A 19,612-nucleotide genomic window follows, 5' to 3' on the forward strand; every position below is an offset into this window, starting at 1 on the left:
AAGATTTCAATCCTAAATTTCTCCCTCATTTTTTGGAGTTTTTAAGTGCCGTTTGCGGCAAATTAGAAATCACGGCGAGATCTTCGATTTGATCGGAGCAAAGGTGGTTTTGGTGCACCCTAAGAATTTCGAATTCTAGGGTTTGGATTCGGCAAATTAGGGGTTTTTGCAATTCTTGAGGTTGGGGTTTCTAATCCACAATTTTCTTTGACTTTTATGAGTTTTCTTATAAAAGTTGTTAAGTAGTTTACTAAATTATGAGTATTGTTTGTGGTTATGGACATTCTATACATAATGAGCATGACAAGGTGTATATTGTGTTGAAAATGATAGAAATTACTTGTATTGGTTATTGATTTTGATTATATGCACTTGACTGCTTGAACGTCTAGTACTATGTTGTCAAAATTGTTAAATGAGAGTTTCTTAATTTAATTTTCCCAAAAATATGTAAATGAGATATAGATGAATTGTATGGAATTGTGTAATAGCATGCTTATGTGAAATGAATTATGCTTTGTATGCTAAAACAATGTTGAAGGGAAGCATGGATTACTTATTTTAGAGATTTAATTTGCAAAGCATGTGTGAAATTATATGGTTGAATTCATGATTAGGAGCATGAAGCATTCATGCATCCATTGGGAAAGGAAAAATGGGAAAAATGTTTTGAAAGCAAATAAAATGATTTGGGGAAAATGTTTTTGAAAAGTGTTGCGAAAACCCTGATGCCTAGGAGACGCCTAGTGGTCCGTGGTGTTAGTGTGATCTAGAGGGGTTAGAGAGAGACTCTAGTGTGGTTGAGCTACCTAGACGACACCATGAAGGTGCCATGTGGTCGGGGAAGACTAGCCAACCCCTCCCTCGTGACGCCTTGGAGGTGCCTTGGGTCGGATTACACTAACGGTTTCGAAGTTGAAACGAAAATGTTTCGGAAACGGAGAGCGACATGAGCATGGCATTGCACTTCATTGGCATACATGGTGTAATTGTGACTTGGTTGACATTTGTGTTTATATTGGATGTTGTGGTTATGGTTTACATCTCTGGTATAGTATGATCTCGTTCTCTTATTGTATATTCTATACGTGGATTCACAGGGTCATAAGAAGTGTGTCTTAGACACTTCCTACTAAGCTTATGCTCACTCATTTATTATTAACATTTTTCAGGACATGGAAGGGAAGTGGCGGACGACGCTCCTCCACAGGGTTCGATGGGTTAGTAGACCGTTTTTGACATACTTTGTAACTATGATCTCATTTTATTACTATTATTTATTATTATTATTATTATTATCTTAGGATGATACGTATATTATATATTGACATAGGAAAGGATGGTAGTGCCCTTAGTTTACCTCGGGTTCGGGTAAGGACTCGGTTAGCGATTCAGACCCTCGAGTTCGGGTCGTTACAAAATTGGTATCAGAGTAATGGTTTGAAAACCAATAGGACGATGGGTAGAGGCCTATCTAGGGTTGTGTGGAAGGTGGATTGCATTGTTTACGTGCTTATGTGTTAAAATATTTGTTATCTGAGAAGTATGCTTACTTGCCTAATTGCTTATGTGTTTACGGTTTTAAAAGGCATGCATATTTACCAAGTGCTTATGTTTTTAAATTACTGTTATATGTAAATGAAATGTAAAAGTATTTGAAAGCATGTTATATATGATAAAGTGGAAAGTATGTGATACATGACGGAGGCAAGCAATAGGCACGGTTGGTGCAATTTTCTTTTATACTAATGTAACAATTAATGAGCCTAATATGTGCAAGCATGTCTCGTTTAATATTGTGATGGTTATTAGGCATGGTTATGCAAGTATTTTTTTTAAAATGAAAGACGGGTGTTTAAAAAAAATAATAATAAATAAATAAATTTAAATGATGGGACATGATTATATCATGGCATGGGATACGGTTATTGTGTATATATATATATATATATATATATATATATATATATATATGTATGTATGTATAGGAGTATGCGGTTGAGCATGGATGGTTGTGTGGGTTTTGACATGAGTAGGCAAAGAGCTCGGTTGCTCCAGGGTTATTTGGGGTGCTGGTTCTTATCAAACGAATGGCTTGAACTTCTAGCTCATGGATTGAGCTTTTCAGTGTGTAGTCATTTTGATCTTCTTGTTGCATTTTGTGTGGTGCTTAAAGCGCAACTTTAGAACGGGTTTATATTTTATGGCACAGTGTCTATGATGTGTGTGAGTTTCCTGAATCGGTGTGTGGGTTCTTGTGACCGTGGAGGTCAAGTGTACGAGTGAGGGTTTCGTAGGAGAAAGGTATGCCTTTAATGGGTTAGTGTTTGTCACTTAGGTCACAATTTAGTATTGAGGTTCTCTTTGAATCGGTTTGTGGTAGGTGTGATAGAGGTTGCTTGAGTCACGAGTGTAGTCTATAGGTTATAGACGTGTATTTCGGGTATTCTGGTACGGTATAAGGAAGCATGTTGGTTTTAATTGTTAAGGGGACTTGTTGGACTCTGTAGCTCTAGGGTAACGTAGGACCGGTTACAGGATGTGGATCATTTCGTGGTCATATAAGACTATGTCTTAAAGACTTGTTAGTCGAGGTGATTCCCATTTCGGGAAGCTACTGGAGCGTGTTGCGGGTAATTAACTCTCGGTGAGTTGATTGCATAGCTCGGTAGATGAACGGGGTTATAGGTTGTTATAGTTGTCGAGAGAGTCTCGAGGTGGTGTACAGTGGACAATTTTAGCTGTGTAGTGTAGGATTGGACGATAAGGCAGGTATTATGTAGTCATCGGTATGTTTAATGGTTGTGGATGAAGTGATAAATAGTAGGTACTGTGTTACCAAATGGATTGTGTTTTAAAATTGAAAGTTGTGGATTATAGTTGAATTTTATGTTGCATTTGGGGTATGAAAAAGTAGTGCTAGTTGTTTGTGGATCCGAAGAGATAGATTAATGATTCGAATGATTGGGACGAGGGTGATCCCGTAAGTCTAGTTGGTAACCCCATTTGACTTTTGTCAGGATCAAGAGTGTTCTGAGGAATGGTGAAGATGAGAGGTGATGACGTTGAACCAATGGTATGAGGTTATCTTACTTAGGCATGTAGATTATCTTGGGAAGAATGGTCAGAGTAGTCGATTAAGTATTAATGACTGATTGTGTTGTAGATGGTTTGGGGAGACATTTGGATGTTAACTATTTTACTTTTTGTGCTCATTTTTCCTTTGGGATTTGTCGGAATGGTATTGCTGTATAGAAATTCTTTTCTAGTGGCAAGTAGTGGTTATTACGGGAGGTATCGAGAATAATGTTTATTCTTTTGTTATAATGGTGTCATATGAAGAATTGCTTAGTAGTGACTTGGTGATCTGGTGAGATAAGAGGTTTGAGTTATCATTCGAGGATGATGGTAGTAAAGGCGTTATGGGGTGATGTTTAGTATTGATGAGTAGAATGGTTTGGGATATGATTAGAGGGTGGATCGGGAATATGAGTTGTTGTTGTATGTTGTCAGATAGGTAATGGGATTGTGTACCAGTTTAGGCGATTGTGGTCAGTTTAGTCTTTAGAGCCAGTGAGAACGATGTTGCCAGATATGCGCCTTTTTCTTTTAACGAGTCAATAGGCTGTTGTGACTGAGGTCATTAGTGGGGTGTGCACGGTGATCGAGACAGTATCGTCTTGAAAGGTAGTGATGGAACGGGTGGTAAAATGTCATTTTATGGCATATGGATTGTCATTGGGAGTGACGGGATGCGGTGTCCGATGGGTTGTGATCATTTCTAGTGTTGGTATGTTGTGAGTATTGATGATCTTGTCTGATGGTTGTGTTGTGAGTTTTATCTTAGTATTCAACGAATGGGTGGTAGGGATATGATTGGTTTTGGTTAGCATGGGTGTTGCAGGGTATCGTATGCGAAGTTTCTGTATTGATAGTGTATGATGGTCCGTTTGTGGCGAGGTTGCCTAGATTTGAAGTCATGGTCCTGTATGTGTCTTCTCCTTATGTGTAAAGAATTCTTTTCATCTTAGGTGAGATTGGGTGTCCACGGTTGAACGATCGATGAGTAGCGTGTGACAGGTTATCGGGTGCATTTAGGTGCGAGTCGTCAAGGCGTCATTTGTCGTGAGTCTTATTCTCCATTTAGGAGTTGTGCACGTCCGTGGGTGGACGAACTTGTGTGTGGTTTGTTATGTTATTAGAGCTCACCGGTAGAGGTCCAGGTTGAAAGGGTCGACTCACTTCCACGGAAGGAGGTGAAGTCTTTGGTTTCTGTAGTGCTTGTTCTGAGAGTGGTTTTGACTGGTGAAATGCGAGGCACGGGTTTCTGAATTGGGGTTGTGTTTCCAATGCTTGGTACTAGCGATGATGGCTAGGAAATGTGTCGTGAATCGCAACTCGAGGATAATTAGGTGATGTGATGTGACTCATGTATTTGGATGTTTTTAGAGGTGATTAATTCTAGCAGTGTCTTGAGGACATGTGTTGGTATTGTTTGAATGTTTTGCAGCTAGAACGTGATTATGGGATTCCGTTAAAAAACTGTCGGAACATTTAACTTTGGTTTTGAGGTTTCAAACATGAAACGGTCGTATTGTGCATTTTGAAGAAATAAGAATTGAATTGAATTATGTTATGATGTTAACTACCTGTTGTAGGTAATATGAGGTGACTGAAAAGTTTTTAGGTTGATTGATGATTGTGGTATTGGTGATGTGTTATTTTTAGCTTGTTATGATTAAGGTATGATTGGGGATTTTTAGAGTAGGTATATGACTGTATAGTTGTTGAGGTTATACGGAACAATGGGTGGATAGTAAGTGGATCTCTTGGTTGTTTAGTGGACTGTGTGGGGATGTGTTTGAGGTTTAGACCTGAGGACAGGAACGACGTCTGTGTTGAGATTGGATTAATGATGAGAATGGTCTGGCCAACCATTTCTCCTGAGTTAGTCCATCTTTAGCATGATGTAGGGTCAAAGGTCCATTGTTGTTTTAGTTTGTTAGAAACAATGAGAGTACAGTATTGTGCGATGTGTCGGTGTGACAGGGTGGATTTAGATGGTTTGTCTCGGGTGATGAGGTGTACTAGGTAGGACTAAGTGTCCTATAAAAAGGTTTGTGGTACAATAATTGATTATTGAGAATCTCGTTTTGAGGATGTGTGTCCAGGGTACAAGATAGTACATTTTATTGTTCTGGTGATTCATAATTATGTAGTCGTTGGGAGATTCATTATTTAATCATCTTGAGGATGATAAGTTTAGTGATTGCCGCTTGGTGTGGTTGGTAGTCGTTGTACGGGTATGTAATAGTGTAGTTAAGTGTTAGGTAGTGAGTGTTTAGTCTAACAGGGATGTGTAGATTAGAGTTGAGCTTGATTGTGAGATGGACGGGGTTCTTTGTCTGGAGTTTTGTGTCCTTTTAGAGGGGAGTTGAGACAGGATGTCGTTATGTTCGGTGGTCTTGTGACCGTTCTTCTTGGGCTTTGGAGCCTTGTGTAATAGTGTAGAGTGGGCCGATGTCTGCTTTGAGTTGAGTATAAAATCCAGCTAGTTTGTGTTATGATGTCATGAGTAATGAGTACCCTCAAAGGGTGGTGATCATTGTGTTTTTACGGCAGTGGTGTGTGATGCCTGGTGACGTTCGGTGTCAAAGGCAATAATGTTGGTGAGTTCATAATTTTGGGGTTTTGTGAGGTGTTCTCGGGAAGGTGTGTGGTTGTGGGCCTCCTTCTTTAAAGAGGGTAAATTTTGATGACGAAATTTTTTAAGGAAGGTAGATTGTAATGTTTATGATATTATATATATACATGTATATATATATATATATATATATATATATATATTAAGTAATAATGTTAAATGTTATTATAATTAGGCCGTGGGACTCGCATGCATTTTTAGTCATTAAAGGTCATTTTACAGACCATATTCTCTCTCTGTTGTTACATTTTCTCTCTCCCTCTCTGGTTTCTATTTTCTTTTTCTTTTTTTTCTTTTCTTTTTTTCTTTTCTTACACTAAAGTCTTTATCATTGGGAATTTTTGGGTGCCGTTTGCGGCAAATTGAAGAGCTCAGCGAGATCTTCAAGTGGGTGTAAGTAATTTCAGTTTTGGTGCACTCTAGGGATTTCGAATTTTTGGCTCACTTTGAGGATTTTGGAGTTTTTCTACAATTAAGAGGTAGGGGTGCTCTAATTCATATTTTCTTTGATCTTTTGTGAGTTTTCCCCTTTAATTTGATTCTAAGCATGTTTGATTTTAGTAATTTTTGCCTATGTTGTTGTGGTTGTAGGTAATTAAGGTGATGAATATATTATATGTGTTAATTGAACCAATGATTATGATTTATATACTTGGTGGTGAAGATACATGCTTAGTATTGATATTTTAGGTGCCCAATGATTTTTAATTGTTAAGAAAAGTGATGTTGAAATTATGAAAATAAATGTTAGGATTTCCCTTAATAATGTGATCATGATGTAGATGGAATGTATGGAATTTATTGTAAATTTTCTTAAGAAATTGTCATGATGCTAGATATATGATGCGTATCTCTGTGCGTTATGTGTAAAAAATATATGTGTGTATGATTTGTTGATTGGATATGGAAAGTATGGTTTTGTGATTATGTCCTTATTTAATATGTGTAATTGTAAAAATTTTGTTGACTAAAAGCATGCTATAAATTCATGAGAAAATTCTTCTTTAGTATGGAATGTTGTTAAGGTTTGATGATGTGAAAATTATAATAAATTGTGAAACATGAAGCATTCATGCATCCATTAGGAAAGAAAAAGGGGAAAATTATTTTTTAAAAAACCAATGAAATTGTTTTGGGAAAAAGTTTTTGAAAAGTATTTGTGAAAACCCAAACGCCTAAGAGGCGCTTAGTGGTCCGTGGTGTTAGTGTAGTCTAGAGAGATGGGACTAGGTAGTGTGGTTAAGCTAACAAGGCCGGATGCGACGCCTTGGAGCTGCCTTGTGGTCGTGGATGGTTAGCCAATCTCCCTTTCGTGATGCTTTTGAGGTGCCTTAGATCGGATTACACTAACGGTTTGGAAGTTAAAATGGTATGGTTTCGGAAACGGGGAGTGACATTGCATGGTATGGCACATCATTGGCATACGTGGTGCATTTGATAATTGGTTGAGATATGTATATTTGCTGATGATGCAGTAGTTTTACTTGACTCCCGAGATATGATCCCGTTCTCATGCTTTCTATTCTCTATGTGGATTCACGGGGTCATAAAAGGTGTGTCCTAGACACTTCCTATTGAGCGTTTAGCTCACCCCATCATTTTAACATTTTTCAAGTCACGGGAAGGAAGTGGCAAACAATGTTCTTCCACAGGTTTTGATAGGTTAGTGGATTGTTTGACACATTTTGTACCTATGATCTCATTTTATTATTATTATTATTAATAAAATCTGGGATGGCATGTATATTATGTATTGATATAGGAAAGGACGGTAACGTTTTTAGTTGACCTCGGATTTGGGTAAGGACCCGGTTAACGATTCGGACCATCAAGTTCAAGTCGTTACATGCCAAGAGTTCATAAGTCTCTATACCGAATATAATAGACTAAGGCTTTACAAAAAAAAATGATAGGACTTAGAAACAAAAATAACAAAATGATCCTCTAATCCAAATTAGGCCTGTGGTGGAACATCATCCGCAACTTCGTTTCCCGAACCTGAAAAATGATAATAATAAAGGGGTGAGCCTAAGCTCAGTAGGAGGTGCCTAAGGCATATCTCTTGAGACCCCGTGAATTCATACAATGAAGGGACATAGGATAGTCGGAATCATGCTATGCCGAGGAGAAAATAACCCCAAGAATCCGTCTGAACCACTAGTGCTGGTACAGGTGCCCGCTATACCTGAGGCTGATTCCGAAGTGCAGCTGTTACCCCAGCCTCGATAGCCCGAGCAACGAGGTCATTGAGGTGAGGAGGAATCTCTGGATCTCTGACCTGGTCCAGAGTCTGTTGAACATTCTCCTGTTCCTCCTGAAACTGATCCATGTCATCTTGAAACCCAAGCCTTTGCTGCTCTTCCTCCATTTGCTGATGCCGTAGGAGATATTGTTGCCTACGTGCCGTTCTCCTTTCCTTCCTAGTTCCTTGCATGTTCTGTCCATTTCTAGCGTTAACCATCTGTTAACACGAAAAGACAGACGTCAGTACCCTTTCTATACGAACCATAAGGAATACAATGAATCCTAACTTAAGCTCTATTCAAGAGAAAACGCTACGCGGAAGACTTAATACGAAAACATCCTAGAGACACTTGAACCTGGAGTGCTCTGATACCAACTGTGATACCCCTCGGATCCGAGACACAAGTTGATCAGGCCCAGGCCCAAACCTGAGAGAATATCAAACAATTAATATTTTATAATAAACACGGAATACAAAATAAATTAAGAAATGAAATTAAAGATGGAAGGAACTAAAAATAGAATCCGCAAAATATTATAATTATTAAAATCCATCAAACCCAAACTCCAAAACTCCATCAGTTTACAACTTGGGAATCCATCTCTAGTGGACCCCTATTAAACATCCAAACGGAAGATAAAACAACTGTAATAAACGTCCAGAAATAAAACTATAGAGAGAGCCCTACATCGTCGGAAGAGTGAATAGAGACCTCTGCTCAGCACGAACACGTCTAAGCCTGGAACTGTCGTATACCTGAAAAATAGAAGTGGGTCAGGCCCACGCGCAAGTTCTATACTACTACAATCCAAACAGAGGCCCGATACGCATGTACATCCTAAACAATTCAACAATAGCTAATAGTCCGTAAATATATATATATAGTCACATTAAAGGACTCTCACTGGACTACAGGCCGGTCTCAACCTGAATAGAGGTAACATGCTAAAACGCACACGAAGTGGGCATATGTACCTATACCTAAACAGGGTACACCTCCAACCATCGTAGCCAGCTACACATCCCGATGCATATACGCTCCCTAGCCATCGGTCCTGAGGCTCAAGCTCATACCGAGGCACTATAACAGTACATATATAAAATCCATCCAAAATCCCTGGTATTGCCGCTCAACAAGTAGTTGCCCTGACAATACAAATCCACGGGACTTAACTTTTAGTTAATCCCATCCTTATTCCAAGTAGGTGGGTAATGGTATTGTTTAAAAACCAAACCCATCCTTAGTATGCCACCGTCCCATACCGGTGCCTACTTTCCAATCCTCCAGTAGTCAATAATACCAATAAATCAAGTATATATCAACTAAATTCCAACATCCAACATTCAATGTTAGCAGTTATAAAATAAGCATTGATAAACAGGTTCACAACAGCAACATATACATGCCCAATTTAAGTTGTTCCCTTTAGTCTGATATAAAGACATAATTAATTAAAACTTCCATTTAACACTTTACAAATGACATACAGATATGTAGGGTATGTATCACAAAATCCTAACCTCCACAGTTGATACTAACTGTGGTAATGTAAGTATCAAAACAATATTCACAGTATGTATGCAGACATGCTCAAATTATAGTGTTCCACAAAACCGATCTAGTGTTAAACTCAAATCCTCCTAATATTTAAGTTCCAACAGTTGCTATTACAGAAGTTAAGATAGCTATCATCTAGACCCATCCTTCCAATAATTTATACTAGCAGTGGGAAGGAAAAACGTTAACCACAGAACCACAATGCATCCACAAACATGCTTAGTCTAGGTTGAATAAGCATACAACACTACTGTAACTACCAGTTTCATAGCAAAACAGATATCATTTTAGTTTGGTTTAATCTTCATTAATCCTGAAATCATTTAAGAGTGCAAAGAGTATGAAGCCTAAGGGAAAAAGTGATGATAGAATCTTGCCTCAGAAACTTTTGTTCAAAGTTTCAACGTCGTCTTCTTAAAAAAAAATCCCGGCGAGTTCCAAAACCCGGTTACTGTTCATGGGTACAAAACACTATTCCCGAACTCAAAATCTGATCTTCACCGTTCAGATTGTGCGACACTGAGTCATGAACCTATCCCCCAAATTTCAGCTCGATCGGACCACGGACGAAGCGGAATCGGATGTTTGATGAAATCTGGGCAGAATGGGAAAAAACCTGTGCGACCCAGTTACTGTTCATGAGTACGAATCACTATTCCTGAGGTCAAACTCTGACCTCCACCGTTCAGATTGTGCGTCACTGAGTCATGAACCTCTCCTCCAAAATTCAGCTCGATCGGACCATGGACGAAGCGGGATCGGATGTTTGATGAAATCTGGGCAGAATGGAAAAAAAACCTGTGTGACCCAGTTACTGTTCACAAGTACAAATCACTGTTCCCGAGGTCAAACTCTGATCTTCACCATTCAGATTGTGCGTCACTGAGTCGTGAACCTCTCCTCCAAAATTCAGCTCGATCGGACCACGGACGAAGCGAGGTCGGATGTTTGATGAAATCTGGGTAGAATGGAAAAAAAACCTATGCGACCCAGTTACTGCTCACGAGTACGAATCACTGTTCCCGAGGTCAAACTCTGATCTCCACCGTTCAGATTGTGCGTCACTGAGTCGTGAACCTCTCCTCCAAAATTCAGCTCGATTGGACCACGGACGAAGCGGGATCGAAGTTTTGATTAAACCTTGGCAGAATGTGAAAAACTGCGTTTTTCCTTCTCCACTTCCACAAAACGTGTGCTTTGTTTAAATAAAACTCTACACAGACGTCTACCTTATACTTATAGATTTTTCCTAAACCCTAGTTCATTTAAGTCCAACTCACAATCCTAACCGGCTCATCCAATTAACGTAGAAACCTACGACGGCTATAATATAAAACCCTAATTTATACTGTAATTAAAACCCTAGTTAGATGTATTTACCTAATTACCCTATTCACCATTAAATACTTAACAAATAATTTAATTGAACAAAATAATAATTAGTAAACCCAATTAAACCAAATAAGACACACATAAAATAAGATACACATAGAATAATTAAACCAATTACACTTAAACCATTAATGCCAATTAAATAATTAAAACACTAACAAGTAATTCCAATCAAATAACTAAACCAATTACACTTAAACCATTAATACCACTTAAATAATTAAAACACTAACAAGTAATTCCAATCAAATAACTAAAAATAAATATCATTTAATAAATTAAATCACCACAAAAGAAATAACTTAAATCACCACAAAAGAAAACAATTAAGCACCTAATAAAAAAATAATGACACATAATCAAATAAAATGCACTTAAATAATAAATTAAATACCATTAAATACCAGGAATATCCTTTTTAAAATTAGGGGTATTACATTCTTCCCCCCTAACAAAAGGAATTCCGTCCTCGGAATTCACTCTTACCTTCTTCCAATATTTCAGGGAACCGTGAGCGAATGACATCCTCTCGTTCCCAAGTGGACTCAGACTTATTGTGATGACTTCACTGAACACGAACCAAAGGAATAACCTTATTACGAAGAATCTGATCTCGTCGGTCGACAATACGATACGGTGGCTCTAAATAAGTTGCATCCAGCTGCAACGCAATCTCCCCAACATTGATATGCTGATACCGATCCTCATCTCGAAGAAATTTCCACAACATGGAAACATGAAACACATTGTGGACGCGATCCAAAGTATCTAGAAGTGCCAACCGATAAGCAACAGCTCCAATGCGATCCGTAATCATGAATGGACCAACAAATCGCGGTGACAACTTCCCTTTCTTCCCAAAGCGCATAACACCCTTCATAGGAGACACTTTGAGTAGAACCTGATCCCCAACCTGAAACTCTAAAGCCCGAGTACGACGATCAGCATAGCTTTTCTGCCTACTTTGGGCAGTACGCATGCGATCTCGAATAAGAGCAATCTTTTCAGAGGTATCCTTGATGAACTCAGGACCTAAGAATCGATTCTCTCCAACCTCCATCCAACAAACAGGTGACCGACATCGGTCAACCGTACAATGCCTTAAATGGTGCCATACCAATAGTCTTCTGGAAACTATTGTTATAAGCAAACTCCACAAGTGGCAAATATTCCTCCCAGTGGCCCTTGAAATCCAGAACACACGACCGAAGCATATCTTCCATAATCTAATTCACCCTCTCAGTCTGTCCGTCAGTCTGAGGATGATAAGCAGTACTAAGGTGTAACTCCGTACCTAAAGCCTGCTGAAAACTCTTCCAAAATCCAGATACAAAGCTCGAATCCCTGTCCGATATAATAGACAATGGAATGCCATGTAGCTTCACAATCTCTGAAATGTAAAGCCTCGCCAACTGCTCCGAAGTGTAGTCAGTGCAAATAGGCAAGAAATGAGCTGACTTGGTCAACCTATCCACAATGACCCATATGGAATTATACCCCTTGAAAGAATTTGGCAACCCTTCCACAAAATCCATAGATATGCTCTCCCATTTCCACTCCGAAATTGGTAGTGGCTGTAGAGCTCCTGGCGGCCTCTGATGATCAATCTTAACCATCTGACAAGTACTACATTAAGAAACAAAAAGAGCAATGTCCCTCTTCATACCTGCCCACCAAAACTGCCGCTTCATATCTTGATACATCTTATCGCCTCCTGGATGAACAGAGAACTCAGAGTGATGAGTCTCAGTCATCACATCCTTCCTCAAATTATCAGCAGAAGGTACCACTAACCGTCCCTTGTACCTTAAACCTCCATCAGCCCCAACATAGTAGAATGGAACCTCTCCGGAAGCTATCTCTGCGACCTTGTCGACACACTGCTGATCGGTGAGTTGTGCTTGTAAAACCTTGCGAATGATGGAAGGTGTAACCACCATGCAAGCCATAAAAGCATCCGATAACTCATCCACACTCTTTAAAGCATTCCACTCAGTAGTGAATATAGTGGAAAGACTACCAACAGGTTGGCGACTGAGTGCATCCGCCACTACATTCGCTTTCCCTGGATGGTACTGTATAGAAAAATGATAGTCTTTTACAAACTCCAACCACCTGCGCTGTCTCATATTTAGCTCCCGCTGAGTGAACAAGTACTGCAGACTCTTGTGATCACTGAATAATCTGAAGGACTCACCCAACAGATAATGCCTCCAAATACGCAAGGCAAAGACCACTGCTGCCAACTCCAAATCATGTGTTGGATAATTAAGCTCATGAGGCTTAAGTTTCCGAGATCCATAAGAAATCGGTCGCTCCTCCTGCATCAATACACATCCAAGACCCTGTAACGAAGCATCCGTGTAAACAAGATACTCTATCCCGCTCTGCGGAATAGCCAGAACCAGTGCAGAAGTCAGCTTCCTTTTCAGCTCATCAAAAGCTCGCTGACAGTGTTCATCCCACACGAACTGTACACCCTTCTTAGTCAGATGAGTGAGTGGTCCTGCTATTTTGGAGAACCTCTGGATGAATCTCCTGTAATATCCTGCCAGACCGAGAAAACTCCGAATCTCAGTAGGTGATGTAGGCTGTCCCCACTCAACCACCGCTGAAACCTTGGCCGGATCCACTGCTATCCTCTTTTCTGACACCACGTGTCCCAGAAATTTCACCTCTCGCTGCCAAAATTCACACTTCTCGAACTTGGTATATAACTGGTGCTCACGAAGCGTCTGCAAGATTATGCGAAGATGTCTAGCATGATCGTCCTCTGACCGAGAATAGATCAAGATGTCATCAATAAAGACAATAACAAACTGATCCAAATAAATCCAGAAGACTCTATTCATTAAGTCCATGAATACTGCAGGTGCATTAGTCGTCCCAAACGGCATAACTCGAAACTCATAAGAACCATATCGCGTGAGAAATGCTGTCTTAGGAACATCCTGCTCCCTGACCCTCAGCTGATGATACCCAGAACGCAGATCAATCTTGGAGAAATATGTGGCCCCCTTAACTGATCAAACAAGTCATCAATCCTCGGCAAAGGATACTTGTAACGAATCGTAACCTTGTTCAACTCCCTGTAATCTATACACAGACGAAGCGAACCATCCTTCTTCTTTACAAACAGAACCGGTGCTCCCCAAGGTGATGTACTCCTACGAATAAAACCCTGGCTGAGTAACTGCTGAATCTGATCCCTCAGCTCTCTCATCTCTACTGGTGCCATCCTATAGGGTACCCTAACAATAGGCGCAGTGCCTGGAGCTAAGTCTATCACAAAATCGATCTCGCGACTAGGTGGCAACCCTGGAATCTCCTGAAATACATCCGGGAAATCCTGACAATCGGTATATTATCCAATGACACAGTAATCCCCTCCTCATTTTCCTCCTCCACATGGAACAAATAGGTGCTACCGCCCCCTTTAGAATGTGGCATAGCTACTACATACATATCCTGACCAGGTATGATAAAAATAATAGATCTATTAAAACAAACAACTTGGGCATGGTAGTGAGACAACCAATCCATCCCAAGTATCACATCATAAGTGTGCATGTCCAGGACCAATAGATTGGCTAGAAATCTGAGTCTGCCAATATCTAGTGTCACAGGCCCATCACTCTCATGTATAATAGCTGTATCACCCAATGGTGTAGAAATACCCTGAGGTCTAGTGCATACCCTAGTCCTCATCCCAGACAAAGCAACAAAAGTCTTAACTACAAATGAGTGTGTAGCACCCGTATCAAATAAAACACATCCATGCAAACCATGAATAAGAAACTTACCCTCAATAGTCTGAGGTGCCTGAACATCCTGTGGCATGGGGTTATACACCCTGCCATAGTGCAACTGCTGTGGTGTCTGTCCCTGAGTCTGCGGCAGTGTCGGTAAAGCCAGATGTGTCTGTCGCTGAATCCTTGGAACCTGTGGAGCTGGTAGAGGCACTGGCGCCCTCTGTCCCTACTGCACACACTGTCTCTGTCCCTGTCCTTGTCCTGCTTTGGGACACTGCCTGGTGGTATGACCATACTCTCCACAAGTGTAACAACTACCCTAGAAAGTACCAAATGGCCTCCTCTGTCGGTTAGCCTGTGGCTGACCCTGTCCTGCCAGTGGTCCTACATTCTGTTGCCTCTGAATAGGTGCCCCATTCCGGTGAGCATCTGAACCACCTTTGTGCTTCTTCCAAGGTTGTTGTCCTTGGAACTTGCCTTTGTCATTCTGCCGGTGTCCATTGCCATTCCCCTTTTCAGCTGACTGATTAGTAGAGTCTTTATATCCCCGCTTCTCACCACGAGCCTGTCTGATGTCCATAGTCAACTGATACTGTTGTAGAGCGGCGTCTACCACCTGAGCATAGGTAGTATAGGCTGAACTACCTGTAATAGCTCTCTTGATAGACCACATCAGTCCCTTGACAAAACTGTTGCGCTTCTTCTCCTCTGTATCCACCTCCTCCGGTGCAAAGAGAGACAAGCGTGTGAACTGCTGCTCATACTCCGCCACTGTCATGTTTCCCTGCTGCAGACTTAGAAACTCGGCCTTCATAGCTGCCCTGACTGCATAGGGAAAATATTTCTCATCAAAGCGAGCACTGAACTCATCATAAGACAATGTCATCTTCTCCTCTGAGGTGGTAACTGACTCCCACCACTGTAGTGCATCCCCAACTAGCTTGAAAGTAGCAAGCATCTGCTTTTGAACCTCCATGCACTGAACCAAACAAAGATGACGCTCAATGTCCTGTTTCCACTGGTGAGCTGCTCTCGAATAGGTTGAGCCTGAGAACACAAGTGGACTCCCCTTTGTGAAAGAGCTCCTAGCCTTTCCCTAAGAATCCGTCTGAACCACTAGTGCTGGTACAGGTGCCCGCTGTACCTGAGGCTGATTCCAAAGTGCAGCTGTTACCCCAGCCTCGATAGCCCGAGCAACGAGGTCATTGAGGTGAGAAGGAATCTCTGGATCTCTGACCTGGTCCAGAGTCTGTTGAACATTCTCCTGTTCCTCCTGAAACTGATCCATGTCATCTTGAAACCCAAGCCTTTGCTGCTCTTCCTCCATTTGCTGATGCCGTAGGAGATATTGTTGCCTACGTGCCGTTCTCCTTTCCTTCCTAGTTCCTTGCATGTTCTGTCCATTTCTAGCGTTAACCATCTGTTAACACGAAAAGACAGACGTCAGTACCCTTTCTATACGAACCATAAGGAATACAATGAATCATAACTTAAGCTCTATTCAAGAGAAAACGCTACGCGGAAGACTTAATACGAAAACATCCTAGAGACACTTGAACCTGGAGTGCTCTGATACCAACTGTGATACCCCTCGGATCCGAGACACAGGTTGATCAGGCCCAGGCCCAAACCCGAGATAATATCAAACAATTAATATTTTATAATGAACATGGAATACAAAATAAATTAAGAAATGAAATTAAAGCTGGAAGGAACTAAAAAAAGAATCCGCAAAATATTATAATTATTAAAATCCATCAAACCCAAACTCTAAAACTCCATCAGTTTACAACTTGGGAATCCATCTCTAGTGGACCCCTATTAAACATCCAAACGGAAGATAGAACAACTGTAATAAACGTCCAGAAATAAAACTATAGAGAGAACCCTACATCATCGGAAGAATGAATAGAGACCTCTGCTCAGCACGAACACGTCTAAGCCTGGAACTGTCGTGTACCTGAAAAATAGAAGTGGGTCAGGCCCACGCGCAAGTTCTATACTACTACAATCCAAAACAGAGGCCCGATACGCATGTACATCCTAAACAATTCAACAATAGCTAATAGTCCGTAAATATATATATATATATAGTCACACTAAAGGACTCTCACTGGATTATAGGCCGGTCTCAACCTGAATAGAGGTAACATGCTAAAACGCACACGAAGTCGTAGCCAGCTTCACATCCCGATGCATATACGCTCCCTAGCCATCGGTCCTGAGGCTCAAGCTCATACCGAGGCACCATAACAGTACATATATAAAATCCATCCAAAATCCCTGGTATTGCCGCTCAACAAGTAGTTGCCATGACAATACAAATCCACGGGACTTAACTTTTAGTTAATCCCATCCTTATTCCAAGTAGGTGGGTAATGGTATTGTTTTAAAAACCAAACCCATCCTTAGTATGCCACCGTCCCATACCGGTGCCTACTTTTCAATCCTCCAGTAGTCAATAATACCAATAAATCAAGTATGTATCAACTAAATTCCAACATCCAACATCCAACATTCAATGTTAGCAGTGATAAAATAAGCATTGATAAACAGGGTCACAACAATAACATATACATGCCCAATTTAAGTTATTCCCTTTAGTCTGATATAAAGACAGAATTAATTAAAACTTCCATTTAACACCTTATAAATGACATACAGATATGTAGGGTATGTATCACAAAATCCTAACCTCCACAGTTGATACTAACTGTGATAATGTAAGCATCAAAACAATATTTACAGTATGTATGTAGACATGCTCAAATTATAGTGTTCCACAAAACCGATCTAGTGTTAAACTCAAATCCTCCTAGTATTTAAGTTCCAATAGTTGCTATTACAGAAGTTAAGATAGCTATCATCTAGACCCATCCTTCCAATAATTTATACTAGCAGTGGTAAGGAAAAACGTGAACCACAAAACCACAATGCATCCACAAACATGCTTAGTCTAGGTTGAACAAGCATACAACACCACTGTAACTACCAGTTTCATAGCAAAACAGATATCATTTTAGTTTGGTTTAATCTTCATTAATCCTGAAATCATTTAAGAGTGCAAAGAGTATGAAGCCTAAGGGAAAGAGTGAGGATAGAATCTTGTCTCAGAAACTTTTGTTCAAAGTTTCAACGTCGTCTTCTTAAAAAAAAATCCCGGCGAGTTCCAAAACTCAGTTACTGTTCACGGGTACGAAACACTATTCCTGAACTCAAAATCTGATCTTCACCGTTCAGATTGTGCGACACTGAGTCATTAACCTATCCTCCAAATTTCAGCTCGATCGGACCACGGATGAAGCGGGATCGGATGTTTGATGAAATCTGGGCAGAATGGAAAAAACCTATGCGACCCAGTTACTGTTCACGAGTACGAATCACTATTCCCGAGGTCAAACTCTGACCTCCATTGTTCAGATTGTGTGTCACTGAGTCGTGAACCTCTCCTCCAAAATTCAGCTCGATCGGACCACGGACGAAGCGGGATCGGATGTTTGATGAAATCTGGGCAGAATGGAAAAAAACCTGTGCGACCTAGTTACTGTTCACGAGTACAAATCACTGTTCCTGAGGTCAAACTGTGATCTCCACTGTTCAGATTGTGCATCACTGAGTCATGAACCTCTCCTCCAAAATTCAGCTCGATCGGACCACGGACAAAGTAGGATCGGATGTTTGATGAAATCTGGGCAGAATGGAAAAAAAACCTGTGCGACCCAGTTACTGTTCATGAGTACGAATCACTGTTCCCGAGGTCAAACTCTGATCTCCACCATTCAGATTGTGCGTTACTGAGTCGTGAACCTCTCCTCCAAAATTTAGCTCGATCGGACCACGGACGAAGCGGGATCAGAACTTTGATCAAACCTTGGCAGAATGTGAAAAACTGCGTTTTTCACATTCTCCACTTCCACAAAACGTGTGCTTTATTTAAAAAAAACCCTACACAGACGTCTACCTTATACTTATAGAGTTTTTCTAAACCCTAAGTTCATTTAAGTCCAACTCACAATCCTAACCGGCCCATCCAATTAACGTAGAAACCTACGACGGCTATAATATAAAACCCTAATTTATACTGTAATTAAAACCCTAGTTAGATGTATTTACCTAATTACCCTATTCACCATTAAATACTTAACAAATAATCTAATTGAACAAAATAATAGTTAGTAAACCCAATTAAACCAAATAAGACACACATAGAATAATTAAACCAATTACACTTAAACCATTAATGCCAATTAAATAATTAAAACACTAACAAGTAATTCCAATCAAATAACTAAACCAATTACACTTAAACCATTAATGCCACTTAAATAATTAAAACACTAACAAGTAATTCCAATCAAATAACTAAAAATAAATATCATTTAAATAAATTAAATCACCACAAAAAAAATAACTTAAACCACTACAAAAGAAAACAATTAAGCACCTAATAAAAAAATAATGACACATAATCAAATAAAATGCACTTAAATAATAAATTAAATACTATTAAATACCAGGAATATCCTTTTTAAAATTAGGGGTATTACACAATCTCGTAGACAACCGGGTTTTCGCAAACTTTCAATCAAAAACCTTTTCCAAAATATTTTCTTTTATTTCTTTCAAAAACGATTTTTCACTTCAAATCAAATTTTTTTCCTTTTCATGCCTAGTGTCATGCATGAACATCACATACTTTTCTAATGTAATGACAATAAAAGATTTTATATTACACAATTCAACATACTTTCATATAGCAATTTCTAGCAATTTAAAAAGCACCAAAGTTATGGAATTTAACACATTAGGCATGTTTTTCATACAAATCAATTAATACACATATTCAGATATTTCATATTACACAATTCAACATACTTTCACATAGCAATTTCTAGCAAAATTAATAAGCACCAAAAACATGGAATTTAACACATTAAGTATGCTTTTCTCACACAACAACA

The sequence above is a fragment of the Cornus florida genome, unplaced genomic scaffold (assembly GCF_030987335.1).
Source record: "Cornus florida cultivar Cherokee Brave unplaced genomic scaffold, ASM3098733v1 CherokeeBrave_3.0.0_Hap2_Chr07, whole genome shotgun sequence".
Classification (NCBI taxonomy): Eukaryota; Viridiplantae; Streptophyta; class Magnoliopsida; order Cornales; family Cornaceae; genus Cornus; species Cornus florida.